Source organism: Pristiophorus japonicus, chromosome 5 (assembly GCF_044704955.1).
Source record: "Pristiophorus japonicus isolate sPriJap1 chromosome 5, sPriJap1.hap1, whole genome shotgun sequence".
Classification (NCBI taxonomy): domain Eukaryota; kingdom Metazoa; phylum Chordata; class Chondrichthyes; family Pristiophoridae; genus Pristiophorus; species Pristiophorus japonicus.
Window position 1 is genome coordinate 93,156,582 of NC_091981.1, and position 16,018 is coordinate 93,172,599.

At 52.1% G+C, this 16,018-nt stretch overlaps 1 long non-coding RNA gene across 1 annotated transcript in view; it reads left to right on the top strand.

The window, feature by feature from the left end:
* Positions 1-11,057: 11,057 nt before the first annotated feature.
* Positions 11,058-16,018, top strand: part of LOC139263850 (uncharacterized) — a 108,827-nt gene continuing 103,866 nt past the window's right edge. The window contains exon 1 of the long non-coding RNA XR_011593232.1: positions 11,058-11,153. This is a non-coding gene — a long non-coding RNA (uncharacterized lncRNA). The remainder of the gene's footprint in view (positions 11,154-16,018) is intronic.

Genomic DNA, 16,018 nt, shown 5'->3' on the forward strand with positions numbered 1-16,018 from the left:
TGACCCCCCAACATACACACCAGTGACAACCGACACCGCGGTTGGCCACGAAGCAGAACCCATCATCCACAGCAGCCCAGCAGGACTCACCACACCAGGCAGCCCAGCAAGGCCAACTGCACAGCAGCCCAGCAAGGCCCAACAAACGATTCACCAAAACCAGCATTTGCACCGAGACGATCAATCAGGGAAAGAAAGGCCCCAGATCGACTCACCTTGTAAATAGTTACACTATTGACTTTGGAGGGGAGTGTTGTTATATAGGTAAACCTGTATATACCTTGTGTAGCCACCAGAGGGCTCATCCCCTGGAGTCCCAATGGATGCCACAATCCCTTGGGAGCATCTGTACTTAAGGAGGCTTCACAGGCTGGAGAGGCACTCTGGAGACCTGCAATAAAATACTAAGGTCACACTTTACTTTGAGCTCAGAGTATCCAGTCAGACTCTTTATTCATCCATAACAATAACCACTGCCCCCATGCTTTTGATAGCAGCTGTTGGTAATGATTCTGCTATTCTCATTTACACCCCCTGTAGAGATCCATCTTTTACTTGTCCCATTACTATTCCCTTTTGCCTTGCACCATCATCCATTTTGTCATGAATTTCTCCTGCCTTCCTCCCCTCCCCGCTTTCCCTGCTTCTATACTTGCGTGGGGGCCCCGACCTGCATGAGAACACCAGCAGCAGATCGGGGCCATAAAAGGAGCAGCATGGAGGCATCAGGAGCAGCGTGGAGGCCCCGACCTGTGTGAGAACACCAGAGGCAGGTCGGGGCCATAAAAGGAGCGGCGAGCAGTGGCCCTGGAGCAGCGATGGCAGCGAAGAGTGACGTCCTCAAGGTCCAGGTTGGTGATTGGAGCATGGGCAGATACAGCAGGAGTGGCGAGGTCGTGACGAAGGAGCAGCGAGAGAATGTAGAGGGACATGATCGGAGCCCAGGGGAGGCGTGAGTTCGGGGCCAGGGTCACAACGGGAGCACAGGCCAGCCCACACTGCGATATGTGTGTGCACTAGGTCCGTGCAGCAGAGCTGGTCTCCAGTTGTCTTGGATAATCCTTGCCACTGGACCAAGACCTAGCTCTGTCAAGTCCATGGGGTGGCTGGTGTGCAATGGCCACCACACGTTAAAAAAATCCATGCACAGGCATCTTCCACCATTGAGGATGTAGTTTGGGTCCTTCATTGAAACACCTGTGAACTCAGCCTTTTTTGGTGTGGGAGCAAGTCATCCTCGTTTCAAGGGACCGCCTATGATTAATGACTTTCTTAAAACCAGTTACTAACATCTCTAAATTTTTCCCGTTCTGATGAAAGCTCATCACCCTGAAACGTTGACTCAGTTTCTCTCTCCGATGCTGAGTATTTCCAGTATTTTCAGTTTTTATTGTAGTGCTTGTTTAACTGGCTATTTCTCACCTGTTACAAAATTGCTGTCTCAGATTTTTTGTATTTCAGATGTGTTATACGTTTTTTGATCTAATTGAAACCAAGAGATTATGTCGTCGAAAATGAAGCGCCCGTATTATAGTACTGTCACATCGCTTGTTAGATGCATTCACCTCACTCGGATGGAACAGGCGTGACTGGAGAACCTGCAACGTGAAAGCGGCAGTCTTCAGTTAAAGGTGAACTGCTGTAAATTCCGTTTCCACATTCAAAGTTTTTTGTTTGCAGCAATCAGTCTTGGGATTGGAGGACCAGCACGAGTAGGAGAGTGACATCAGGTGCCAAGTGATATCAAGTCCCATTGTTCCGATAGACAGCAGGTCTACAATACCAGACACTCTTACATTGTACTGACAGAGAAAGAAAGACTTTCATTTATATAGCACCTTTCACGACCACCAGACGTCTCAAAATGGTTTACAGCTAATGAAGTACTTTTGCAGTGTAGTCACTGTTGTAATGTGGGAAACACAGCAGCCAATTTGTGCACAGCAAACTCCCACAAACAGCAATGTGATATTGACCAGTTAATCTGTTTTTGTTACTGTCATGTATCTTACATTATTATATATAACTGTATCCTAACATGCTATACATGACTGTAATAAGATATGACCTGTAACCACCAGCATACCTGATCACCAGTGGTGCACTTGCAAGAGACAGGTATATAAGGGCAGGTCTCAGGCAAGTGCAGCATTCCAGAGCCGTGAAATAAAGGTGCAGGTCCAGAGTGACCTTGACTTCACTACATGCCTTGTGTGAATCTGTACTGAGGGGACAGGACTTTACAGTGGTGACGAGTTATGGGATTACAGAATCCACAGAATGGCGAACAACGGATCAGATGAAAAGTACAATGCGGGAGACTGGTTAGGCGACGATAAGGCAGACAAGAGAAGAGCCCATCTCTTGACCAGCAGTGGCTCGAAAACATACGCTTTAATGAAGGATCTGTTGGCACCCGAGAAACCAGCAAGCAAGTCGTTTGAAGAATTGAGCACACTGGTAAGAGACCACCTGAAGCCAGCGAGCAGCCTACACATGGCCAGACACAGGTTCTACAACTACAGACGCTGTGTGGGCCAGAGCATACCCGACTTCGTGGCGGAACTTCGGAGGTTGGCTAGTTTATGTGAGTTCTCCGATGAACTGAGGAGAGAAATGCTGAGAGACTTTTTCATTGAAGGAATAGGCCACGCAGGCATATTCTGAAAGCTCATAGAGACCAAGAACCTGACCTTAGAGGCAGCAGCACTGGTTGCACAGACATTCTTGGTAGGGGAAGACGAAACGAGGTTGATTTACAATGCAGGTACGACAACTAAAGAAATATCGGAACAAGAAGTTCACAGCACTAAACACGCTGCTGCCCCCACACACAGACAAAACCGGGAAAACAGGCTCTCGACAGCAGGCAGAAGCCATCAAGGGCCACAGGAACGGCCGTTCACACCTCATCAACCCACAATGCGAGCAATCAACTACAAACTGAGAGAAGCTCAAGAGAGATCAGCCAGATGCAGCTCATTCTTTGGGAACACTTTGAACAATGGAACAGGTCTGTGCTGGAGGTGTGAGGGTGGGCACTCATCAAGGGGATGTCAATTTCAGCAGGCTGTTTGCAGAAATTGTGAAAATACAGGGCATTTGGCCCGCATGTGCAAAAAAACGGCAGCTTGACTGGTATATGAATCAGATGGATCGGAAAGCGGACCAGAAGATGGTGGGGACAGTACCCGGGACACCGATGTACAGCGGGTCAACACGATCAATGGCCGCTGCTCCTACAACAGGACGCCTCCTATAATGATGAGGGTCCTACTCAATGGGATATCTGTCAACATGGAGCTGGATACGGGAGCGAGTCAATCTCTCATGGGCGCTCAACAATTTGAAGGACTGTGACTGCATAAAAGAGACAGACCAAAACTCACAAGGGTCGACGCCACACTAAGGACCTATACCAAAGAAATCGTACCAGTCCTCGGCAGCACCATGCTCTCTGTCACACACAAAAGGACAGTGCACTGACTTCCCCTGTGGATTGTATCCGGAGACCCCCCAGCACTGCTGGGGAGAAGCTGGCTGGCAAAACTAAACTGCAAATGGGATGATGTCCATGCCATGTTATTAGAGGAATGGATCTCCTGCTCAACAGTTATAAAGCGATTTGAACATCTCTTTCAGCCAGGTGTGGGCACTTTCAAAGGGACCAAAGTCAAAATCGACATCACACAGGATGTTAGACCGGTCCATCACAAGGCCAGAGCTGTACCCTATGTGATGAGGGAAAAGATTGAACACGAACTAGACAGGCTTCTGCGGGAAGGCATTATATCACCTGTGGAATTTAGCGACTGGGCAAGTCCCATCGTCCCAGTCATGAAGCCTGATGGATCCGTACGAATCTGTGGGGACTACAAATCTGCCATAAACAGAGTCTCCCTACAGGACCAGTACCCACTGCCCAGAGCGGAGGACTTATTTGCCACATTGGCTGGAGGAAAATTTTCTCAAAATTAGACCTCACATCTGCGTATATGACACAAGAATTGACCGAGGAATCCAAGCTACTCACCACCATCAACACACATCGAGGCCTTTTCATGTACAATCGATGCCCATTCGGCATCAGGTCGGCAGCTGCCATATTCCAGCACAACATGGAGAGCCTGCTCAAGTCCATCCTGGGGACGGTTGTATTTCAAGACGACATACTTATCACGGGCAGGGACCCTGACTCCCATCTCCGTAATTTGGAGGAAGTACAAAAGCGGTTGGATCGGGTAGGCCTACGAGTCAAGAAATCCAAGTGCCTGTTTCTCGCTCCTGAGGTTGAATTATTGGGCAGAAGGATTGCCGCTGATGGAATCCGCACAACAGAGTGCAAAACAGAAGTGATTCACCTGGCATCCAGGCCCCGGAATGTCTCAAAACTGCGCGCCTTTCTCGGGCTACTCAATTACTTTGGGAACTTTATGCAGAAGTTAAGCACGCTGCTGGAGCCTCTCCATGTGCTACTCAGGAAAGGGTGCGATTAGTTTTGGGGGGACACCCAGGAACGTGCCTTCAATAAGGTACGCAACCTTCTGTGTTCCAACAGCGTTTTGACTTTGATCTAGTTCTCACATGTGATGCGTCAGCATATGGGGTCAGGTGCATTTTGCAACATGTCAATAGTGCGGGCAAATTACAACCCATACCTTATGCCTCCAGGTCACTTTCGCGGGCGGAGCGCGTGTACAGAATGGTAGAGAAGGAGGCACTCGCGTGTGTGTACGGTGTCAAAAAGATGCACCAATACCTTTTCAGGGCCAAGTTCGCGTTAGAAACCGACCACAAGCCCCTCATGTCCCTCCTATCCAAGAGCAATGCAATAAACGCCAACACCTCAGTGCGAATTTAACGGTGGGCTCTCATGTTGGCGTCCTACGACTATACCATAAGGCACAGACCAGGCACAGACAACTGTGCCAACGCGCTCAGCAGGCTACCCCTGGCGACCACGGAAGGGTCTGACGAACAGTACTGTGAGATAGTCATGGGAATCAATGCCTTTGAGTCCAAAAGTTCGCCCATGATGGCTCGCCAAATCAGAGCCTCGACGGCCAGCGACCCCACGTTATCCTTAGTAAAAAGATGTGTCCTAACAGGTGACTGGGCAGAGGCTCGCGATGCCTGCCCCGAGGAATTAAAACCCTTTCACAGACACATGCATGAGCTATCACTACAAGCAGACTGCCTGATGTGGGGCAGCCGAGTAGTCATGCCTCTGCGAGGCAGAGAGGCATTGGTCCGGGAGCTCCACCGCGAGCACCCGGGGATCGTTCTCATGAAGGTCATAGCCAGATCCCACGTCTGGTGGCTTGGTATTGACACGGATTTGGAGCTCTGCGTCCGAAGGTGCACCATTTGTGCCCAACTCAGCAATGCCCCCAGGGAGGCTCCACTGAGCCCCTGGCCCTGGCCTACTAAACCGTGGTCGCGGGTGCACGTAGACTATGCGGGCCCATTCATGGGCAAAATGTTCCTTGTAGTAGTAGATCCATTTTCAAAGTGGATCGAATGCACCATTTTTAACTCGAGCACAATCTCCGCCACTGTGGAGAGCCTCGCAACCATGTTTGCAACGCACGGAATCCCTGACATATTGGTCAGTGACCATGGTCCGTGCTTCACCAGCGTAGAATTCCAAGACTTTATAATTGACCACGGCATAAATCACGTCAAGACGGCACGTTCAAGCCGGCCTCCAACGGCCAGGCGGAGAGAGCAGTGCAAATCATTAAAATCCAAGGTCCCACGCTGCAGGGTTGCCTGTCGCGACTGCTGCTGGCATACAGATCTCGTCCGCACTCATTGACTGGGATCCCCCCCGCGCAACTGTTGATGAAAAGGACTTTAAAAACAAGGCTCTCATTAATCCTCCCAGACATGCACAAAATCGTTGAGGCAAAGCGCCGTAAGCTGACTGAGTACCATGACAGAAATTCGAGGGAGAGATGGAATGAGATAGGGGACAAAGTGTTTATACTAAACTATGGCAGGGGTCCCAAATGGCTTGCAGGGACAGTAACAGGCAAGGAAGGAAACGGGCTACTGGTATTACAAATGGACAATGGCAAAACCTGCCGAAGGCATGTAGACCAAGTCAAAAGCAGATTTACCAACATCACTGCGGAACCAGAGGCAGACTACAATGTGGAACTCGCATCACACCTGGTGGACAGACAGAGGGAACAACCTGAGGAAAGGGCAATCCCAACAGATAGCCCAGGCGAGTCAACAACAATCACACCAATCGAAACAGACATCCAAGGTGAGATACTAGCAACCACACCCAAAGAAAAACAGACACCAAGGATAGCTCAGATGAATACGTGGCTTGAGCAATGGTGCAGCAGGGAGGGATTCAAATTCCTGGGGCATTGGAACCGGTTCTGGGGGAGGTGGGACCAGTACAATCCGGACGGTCTGCACCTGGGCAGAATCGGAACCAATGTCCTCGGGGGAGTGTTTGCTAGTGCTGTTGGGGAGGAGTTAAACTAATATGGCAGGGGGATGGGAACCAATGCAGGGAGATAGAGGGAAACAAAAAGGAGGCAAAAACAAAAGACAGAAAGGAGATGAGGAAAAGTGGAGGGCAGAGAAACCCAAGGCAAAGAACAAAAAGGGCCATTGTACAGCAAAATTCTAAAAGGACAGAGGGTGTTAAAAAAACAAGCCTAAAGGCTTTGTGTCTTAATGCAAGGAGTATCCGCAATAAGGTGGATGAATTAACTGTGCAAATAGATGTTAACAAATATGATGTGATTGGGATTACGGAGACGTGGCTCCAGGATGAGCAGGGCTGGGAACTCAACATCCAGGGGTATTCAACATTCAGGAAGGATAGAATAAAAGGAAAAGGAGGTGGGGTAGCATTGCTGGTTAAGGAGGAGATTAAGGCAATAGTTAGGAAGGACATTAGCTTGGATGATGTGGAATCTATATGGGTAGAGCTGCAGAACACCAAAGGGCAAAAAACGTTAGTGGGAGTTGTGTACAGACCTCCAAACAGTAGTAGTGATGTTGGGGAGGGCATCAAACAGGAAATTAGGGGTGCGTGCAATAAAGGTGCAGCAGTTATAATGGGTGACTTTAATATGCACATAGATTGGGCTAACCAAACTGGAAGCAATACGGTGGAGGAGGATTTTCTGGAGTGCATAAGGGATGGTTTTTTAGACCAATATGTCGAGGAACCAACTAGGGGGGAGGCCATCTTAGACTGGGTGTTATGTAATGAGAAAGGATTAATTAGCAATCTCGTTGTGCGAGGCCCCTTGGGGAAGAGTGACCATAATATGGTGGAATTCTGCATTAGGATGGAGAATGAAACAGTTAATTCAGAGACCATGGTCCAGAACTTAAAGAAGGCTAACTTTGAAGGTATGAGGCGTGAATTGGCTGAGATGGATTGGCGAATGATACTTAAGGGGTTGACTGTGGATGGGCAATGGCAGACATTTAGAGACCGCATGGATGAACTACAACAATTGTACATTCCTGTCTGGCATAGAAATAAAAAAGGGAAGGTGGCTCAACTGTGGCTATCAAGGGAAATCAGGGATAGTATTAAAGCCAAGGAAGTGGCATACAAATTGGCCAGAAATAGCAGCGAACCTGGGGACTGGGAGAAATTTAGAACTCAGCAGAGGAGGACAAAGGGTTTGATTAGGGCAGGGAAAATGGAGTATGAGAAGAAGCTTGCAGGGAACATTAAGACGGATTGCAAAAGTTTCTATAGATATGTAAAGAGAAAAAGGTTAGTAAAGACAAATGTAGGTCCCCTGCAGTCAGAATCAGGGGAAGTCATAACGGGGAACAAAGAAATGGCGGACCAATTGAACAAGTACTTTGGTTCGGTATTCACGAAGGAGGACACGAACAACCTTCCGGTTATAAAAGGGGTCGGGGGGTCTAGTAAGGAGGAGGAACTGAGGGAAATCCTTATTAGCCGGGAAATTGTGTTGGGGAAATTGATGGGATTGAAGGCCGATAAATCCCCAGGGCCTGATGGACTGCATCCCAGAGTACTTAAGGAGGTGGCCTTGGAAATAGTGGATGCGTTGACAGTCATTTTCCAACATTCCATTGACTCTGGATCAGTTCCTATGGAGTGAAGGGTAGCCAATGTAACCCCACTTTTTAAAAAAGGAGGGAGAGAGAAAACAGGGAATTATAGACCGGTCAGCCTGACATCGGTAGTGGGTAAAATGATGGAATCAATTATTAAGGATGTCATAGCAGTGCATTTGGAAAGAGGTGACATGATAGGTCCAAGTCAGCATGGATTTGTGAAAGGGAAATCATGCTTGACAAATCTTCTGGAATTTTTTGAGGATGTTTCCAGTAGAGTGGATAAGGGAGAACCAGTTGATGTGGTATATTTGGACTTTCAGAAGGCGTTCGACAAGGTCCCACACAAGAGATTGATGTGCAAAGTTAGAGCACATGGGATTGGGGGTAGTGTACTGACATGGATTGAGAACTGGTTGTCAGACAGGAAGCAAAGAGTAGGAGTAAATGGGTACTTTTCAGAATGGCAGGCAGTGACTAGTGGGGTACCGCAAGGTTCTGTGCTGGGGCCCCAGCTGTTTACACTGTACATTAATGATTTAGATGAGGGGATTAAATGTAGTATCTCCAAATTTGCGGATGACACTAAGTTGGGTGGCAGTGTGAGCTGCGAGGAGGATGCTGTGAGGCTGCAGAGCGACTTGGATAGGTTAGGTGAGTGGGCAAATGCATGGCAGATGAAGTATAATGTGGATAAATGTGAGGTTATCCACTTTGGTGGTAAAAACAGAGAGACAGACTATTATCTGAATGGTGACAGATTAGGAAAAGGGGAGGTGCAAAGAGACCTGGGTGTCATGGTACATCAGTCATTGAAGGTTGGCATGCAGGTGCAGCAGGCGGTTAAGAAAGCAAATGGCATGTTGGCCTTCATAGCAAGGGGATTTGAGTACAGGGGCAGGGAGGTGTTGCTACAGTTGTACAGGGCATTGGTGAGGCCACACCTGGAGTATTGTGTACAGTTTTGGTCTCCTAACCTGAGGAAGGACATTCTTGCTATTGAGGGAGTGCAGCGAAGGTTCACCAGACTGATTCCCGGGATGGCGGGACTGACCTATCAAGAAAGACTGGATCAACTGGGCTTGTATTCACTGGAGTTCAGAAGAATGAGAGGGGACCTCATAGAAACATATAAAATTCTGACGGGGTTAGACAGGTTAGATGCAGGAAGAATGTTCCCAATGTTGGGGAAGTCCAGAACCAGGGGTCACAGTCTAAGGATAAGGGGTAAGCCATTTAGGACCGAGATGCGGAGGAACTTCTTCACCCAGAGAGTGGTGAACCTGTGGAATTCTCTACCACAGAAAGTTGTTGAGGCCAATTCACTAAATATATTCAAAAAGGAGTTAGATGAGGTCCTTACTGCTAGGGGGATCAAGGGGTATGGCGAGAAAGCAGGAATGGGGTACTGAAGTTGAATGTTCAGCCATGAACTCATTGAATGGCGGTGCAGGCTAGAAGGGCCGAATGGCCTACCCCTGCACCTATTTTCTATGTTTCTATGTTTCTAAACAACTGAACCACAACTCAGATGCTCCACGCGAGAGCGTAGACCACCTGAGAGACTGAACCTAAAAAGACAATAAGACCTTGGGGGAGGGTGATGTCATGTATCTTACATTATTATATATAACTGTATCCCAACATACTATACATGACTGTAATAAGATATGACCTGTAACCACCAGCATTCCTTACCACCAGGGATGCACTTGCAAGAGACAGGTATATAAGGACAGGTCTCAGGCAAGTGCAGCATTCCAGAGCTGTGAAATAAAGGTGCAGGTCCAGAGTGACCTTGACTTCACTACATGCCTCGTGTGAATCTGTACTGAGGGGACAGGACTTTACAATTACGTTGATTGAGGGATACATATTGACCAGGACACCAGGGATAAGTCCCCTACACTTCTTCGAAAAAGTGCCATGTGATTTTTTATGTCCACCTGAGAGGGCAGACAGGGGCTCGATTTAATGTCTCATCAGAAAAACGGCACCTCTGACAGTGCAGAAGGAGGCTTAGGTATAGTCAGGAATGAGTGACAGAGCGGCGGGGCGGGGAATTGGTGGGAAGGCACGGCCTGATCCAATAGCAGAAATCATGAAAGGACAAAAATCTATGGTCACTAGTTACAGACACATCGCTAAAGTAATCAAACTTCAACCAGATGTGAACAGCTGTTTGAAGACCAGACTTTGCCTGGAATCAGCACAGCTTTACAAATCGGTAAATATAGGGGACTATCAAGGTGCGAAGAACTTATTGAACTGCTTGAAATAATAGGTTATAAGCTGCGCCTTTGTAACTGAGGCCTGTGATAATGGTGAATGGTGAGCGTTATTTGCGGATATAGCAACTGCTTGAGGTAAGCGTGGATGGTGGGGACTGTACTGGTTAAGGGCCTTATTTTTTATATTTTTCTTACTGTGATTATAATCTGCATTTGAATTTTATACTGGCACTCGGAACTACTTTACCCTGCTTTGAGAGCATGTTTACATGCCATTGCCATTCTTAAGAACGCTCAGGCAATTTTTATTAATCATAATGGAAAATGCTAAGGAACCAATTATTCTCTGATTGAGTGCACACATTTCAGGCACCTCTCTGCTGGTTGAATGCCTTCTGAAGACTGGAATGGATATTTTTGGTTTGGGTCAGGAGCATTTCAATGATTTATAAATAATATAATGAGTTCATAAATCTCAATGAGCATATTGTTGGCAACCACCAATCAATGCCTGCTTCCTCACATGTGGGCTCAACTTTCCCCGAGCCAGTTTTTTTAGCGTACTTGCCCAAGTTGTGCCGCTTCATTACGCCAGTAGATGCTCCAGAAAAAAATCTTTGTACTTTCGCCAATGTTTGGCCTCTACTATAGACCCGCGCAGCGTGGCCAGTTGCCTCGGGGGTGGAGCCTGCGGCCTGCACCGGAAAAATGTGCTGGGATATCTGCACATGCGCAGTGGCAGTTCAGCACGACAGTTGAGTGAAAGGCTGTGTTCAAACTGCCTTTGAAGTGGCGAAGCTGCCAGAGCGATGCATTCACTACAGTGTTGAGCTACCAGCTCAACAGGTAATGCCATCAGTACAGTGAAATGCTGCAATCACCATATTGTTAAGAGACTGAAGGCTGTTTGTTCAAAATACCATGGCTGAGGGAATAGTTGAGGGATTGCTTTGAAAATGGCCTCATTGTTGAAGCCACTCATACTACCTCTTTCATATTCCTTAACAAGAGATTAATTACATTAGGACGTATATAATTTTGTGACCGTGCTTATTGTTAAAGGGACTGTATGGCATACTATTGTTTACCGAGTTGTTGGAGGGTCTACATGCTCCCTCCCCTCCCCCCCCCAGCCTCTACGTTGAATTGCCGCCCCTCTGTGGCCCCGATGTTGCCCAGTTCACTCCCTCCTGCCCCTAGCGCAGGCCGAGTGGCCTCCCGATACATTCTCCCACCCCTAGCCCAGGCCGAGTGGCCTCCCGGTGCGTTCTCCCGCCCCTAGCCCAGGCCGAGTGGCCTCCCGGTGCGTTCTCCCACCCCTAGCTCAGGCCGAGTGGCCTCCCGGTGCATTCTCCCACCCATAGCCCAGGCCGAGTGGCCTCCCGGTGCGTTCTCCCACCCATAGCCCAGGCCGAGTGGCCTCCCGGTGCGTTCTCCCGCCCCTAACCCAGGCCGAGTGGCTTCCCGGTGCGTTCTCCCGCCCCTAGCCCAGGCCGAGTGGCCTCCCGGTGCGTTCTCCCACCCCTAGCCCAGGCCGAGTGACCTCCCGGTGCGTTCTCCCACCCCTAGCCCAGGCTGAGTGGCCTCCCAGTGCGTTCTCCTACCCCTAGCTCAGGCCGAGTGGCCTCCCAGTGCGTTCTCCCGCCCCTAACCCAGGCCTAGTGGCCTCCCAGTGCGTTCTCCCGCCCCTAAACCAGGCCGAGTGGCCTCCCGGTGCATTCTCCCGCCCCTAGCCCAGGCCGAGTGGCCTCCCGGTGCGTTCTCCCGCCCCTAAACCAGGCCGAGTGGCCTCCCGGTGCATTCTCCCGCCCCTAGCCCAGGCCGAGTGGCCTCCCGGTGCGTTCTCCCGCCCCTAACCCAGGCCGAGTGGCCTCCCAGTGTGTTCTCCCACCCCTAGCCCAGGCCGAGTGGCCTCCCAGTGCGTTCTCCCATCCCTAGCCCAGGCCGGGTGGCTTCCCAGTGCGTTCTCCCACCCCTAGCCCAGGTCGAGTGGCCTCCCAGTGCGTTCTCCCACCCCTAGCCCAGGCCGAGTGGCCTCCCAGTGCGTTCTCCCGCCCCTAAACCAGGCCGAGTGGCCTCCCAGTGCGTTCTCCCGCCCCAAAACCAGGCCGAGTGGCCTCCCGGTGCGTTTTCCCGCCCCTAAACCAGGCCGAGTGGCCTCCCGGTGCATTCTCCCACCCCTAGCCCAGGCCGAGTGGCCTCCCAGTGCGTTCTCCCGCCCCTAAACCAGGCCGAGTGGCCTCCCAGTGCGTTCTCCCGCCCCAAAACCAGGCCGAGTGGCCTCCCGGTGCGTTCTCCCGTCCCTAGCCCAGGCCGAGTGACCTCCCGGTGCGTTCTCCCACCCCTAGCCCAGGCCGAGTGGCCTCCCAGTGCATTCTCCTACCCCTAGCTCAGGCCGAGTGGCCTCCCAGTGCGTCCTCCCACCCCTAACCCAGGCCTAGTGGCCTCCCAGTGCGTTCTCCCGCCCCTAAACCAGGCCGAGTGGCCTCCCGGTGCATTCTCCCGCCCCTAGCCCAGGCCGAGTGGCCTCCAGGTGCGTTCTCCCACCCCTAAACCAGGCCGAGTGGCCTCCCGGTGCGTTCGCCCGCCCCTAGCCCAGGCCGAGTGGCCTCCCGGTGCGTTCTCCCACAACTAGCCCAGGCCGAGTGGCCTCCCGGTGCGTTCGCCCGCCCCTAGCCCAGGCCGAGTGGCCTCCCGGTGCGTTCTCCCACCCCTAGCCCAGGCCGAGTGGCCTCCCGGTGCATTCTCCCACCCCTAGCCCAGGCCGAGTGGCCTCCCGGTGCGTTCTCCCACCCCTAGCTCAGGCCGAGTGGCCTCCCAGTGCGTTCTCCTACACCTAGCCCAGGCCGAGTGGCCTCCCAGTGCGTTCTCCTACCCCTAGCTCAGGCCGAGTGGCCTCCCGGTGCGTTCTCCCGCCCCTAACCCAGGCCGAGTGGCCTCCCAGTGTGTTCTCCCACCCCTAGCCCAGGCCGAGTGGCCTCCCAGTGCGTTCTCCCATCCCTAGCCCAGGCCGGGTGGCTTCCCAGTGCGTTCTCCCACCCCTAGCCCAGGTCGAGTGGCCTCCCAGTGCGTTCTCCCACCCCTAGCCCAGGCCGAGTGGCCTCCCAGTGCGTTCTCCCGCCCCTAAACCAGGCCGAGTGGCCTCCCAGTGCGTTCTCCCGCCCCAAAACCAGGCCGAGTGGCCTCCCGGTGCGTTTTCCCGCCCCTAAACCAGGCCGAGTGGCCTCCCGGTGCATTCTCCCACCCCTAGCCCAGGCCGAGTGGCCTCCCAGTGCGTTCTCCCGCCCCTAAACCAGGCCGAGTGGCCTCCCAGTGCGTTCTCCCGCCCCAAAACCAGGCCGAGTGGCCTCCCGGTGCGTTCTCCCGTCCCTAGCCCAGGCCGAGTGACCTCCCGGTGCGTTCTCCCACCCCTAGCCCAGGCCGAGTGGCCTCCCAGTGCATTCTCCTACCCCTAGCTCAGGCCGAGTGGCCTCCCAGTGCGTCCTCCCGCCCCTAACCCAGGCCTAGTGGCCTCCCAGTGCGTTCTCCCGCCCCTAAACCAGGCCGAGTGGCCTCCCGGTGCATTCTCCCGCCCCTAGCCCAGGCCGAGTGGCCTCCCGGTGCGTTCTCCCGCCCCTAAACCAGGCCGAGTGGCCTCCCGGTGCGTTCGCCCGCCCCTAGCCCAGGCCGAGTGGCCTCCCGGTGCGTTCTCCCACAACTAGCCCAGGCCGAGTGGCCTCCCGGTGCGTTCGCCCGCCCCTAGCCCAGGCCGAGTGGCCTCCCGGTGCGTTCGCCCGCCCCTAGCCCAGGCCGAGTGGCCTCCCAGTGCGTTGTCCCGCCCCTAAACCAGGCCGAGTGGCCTCCCGGTGCATTCTCCCACCCCTAGCTCAGGCCGAGTGGTCTCCCGGTGCGTTCTCCCACCCCTAGCCCAGGCCGAGTGGCCTCCCGGTGCGTTCTCCCACCCCTAGCCCAGGCCGAGTGGCCTCCCGGTGCATTCTCCCACCCCTAGCCCAGGCCGAGTGGCCTCCCGGTGCGTTCTCCCACCCCTAGCTCAGGCCGAGTGGCCTCCCGGTGCGTTCCCCCACCCCTAGCCCAGGCCGAGTGGCCTCCCAGTGCGTTCTCCCGTCCCTAACCCAGGCCGAGTGACCTCCCGGAGCGTTCTCCCGTCCCTAACCCAGGCCGAGTGGCCTCCCGGTGCGTTCTCCCACCCCCCTAGCCCAGGCCGAGTGGCCTCCCCGTGCATTGTCCCGCCCCTAGCCCAGGCCGAGTGGCCTCCCAGTGCGTTCTCCCACCCCTAACCCAGGCCGAGTGGCCTCCCGGTGCATTCTCCCGCCCCTAACCCAGGCCGAGTGGCCTCCCGGTGCGTTCTCCCACCCCTAACCCAGGCCGAGTGACCTCCCAGTGCATTCTCCCACCCCTAACCCAGGCCGAGTGACCTCCCAGTGCATTCTCCCGCCCCTAGCCCAGGCCGAGTGGCCTCCCGGTGCGTTCGCCCGCCCCTAACCCAGGCCGAGTGACCTCCCGGTGCATTGTCCCGCCCCTAGCCCAGGCCGAGTGGCCTTCCGGTGCATTGTCCCGCCCCTAACCCAGGCCGAGTGGCCTGCCGGTGCATTGTCCCGCCCCTAGCCCAGGCCGAGTGGCCTCCCGCTCCGCCCGCTGCCTTCCCGTGCTGAGTGCAGAAAGGTGAATTGGAGTTTGATGCTGAAGGTACGACTTCAATTTTTTTATTTCTTATAGAATTGCGGTAATGATTATTTCTTGATTATTTTAATAGTGTGAAAAATGGTTTTGCAAATTTGTTCCCTCTGAGAAGTGGTGTTTCTATTCAATGGATTTTATTTTTCAATATCTCATTAGTAGTTTTTGTTTGCAAATTTATTATCGATTTGTTTGCATTGATTTATTTAACATTGCTAAGGCTTGGTTGGTTCAGTTCCAGATCCTCTCCTCTTCCTGCCCCTATCCCAGGCCGAATGGCCTCCGGGGTACTTACCTGCACCAATTTCTTTAACTCTCCGCAAGGGTTTTCTCGAGTGACCACATACGTTGGCTTAAGTAGAAATGGAGTAACTATTAGCGGGCCAAAGTTGCTTAAATGGCCAGAACTGGTGTAGGTGGTTGTTAGTTATGCTGGTGCAAATTGATTGGGGAAACTGGGGATTTTTAAGTTAGGCCAGAAAGGCAGCCTACCCCCAAAAAAACCTGAGCAAATACTGGGGAAAATTGAGCCCATGCTCTCACCATATTTACAATTTGAGGTAATAATGTGGGCCACTATTATTTGAAGGGGAACAAACGATAGGAGATGGCTTCCAGGGAAATCAAGGTTAATGTATGCAGCCATAGCTCATAACACCCGTATGCTACACGCAAAAGGAAACAGGATGTAAGTACAAAGATGCACAGCTATTTCCAGAATTAGTATAAAAAATCTCTTGAGATTTTAAAGCAACGTTTCACATATCTAGACTAATCAGGGCAGTCTTACAGTACATCCCCCTCCCCCCTCAAGTTTCTAGTATAATTGTCATCTACTGCATGATCCATAATTTCACCCTAAAAAGAAATCTCAATGTGTAGGTCAATGACCCAGATGATAAAGACAAGGATGAAAGTGACAGTGAAGAATCAGCAGTGCTGCCAGAAATGCAGCAGGGAAGACTGGTGCACCAGGCATTAATTCCAGATATCTTCCAAGGAGTGCCACAGCTACACCATTTCTTAAAAAGCCA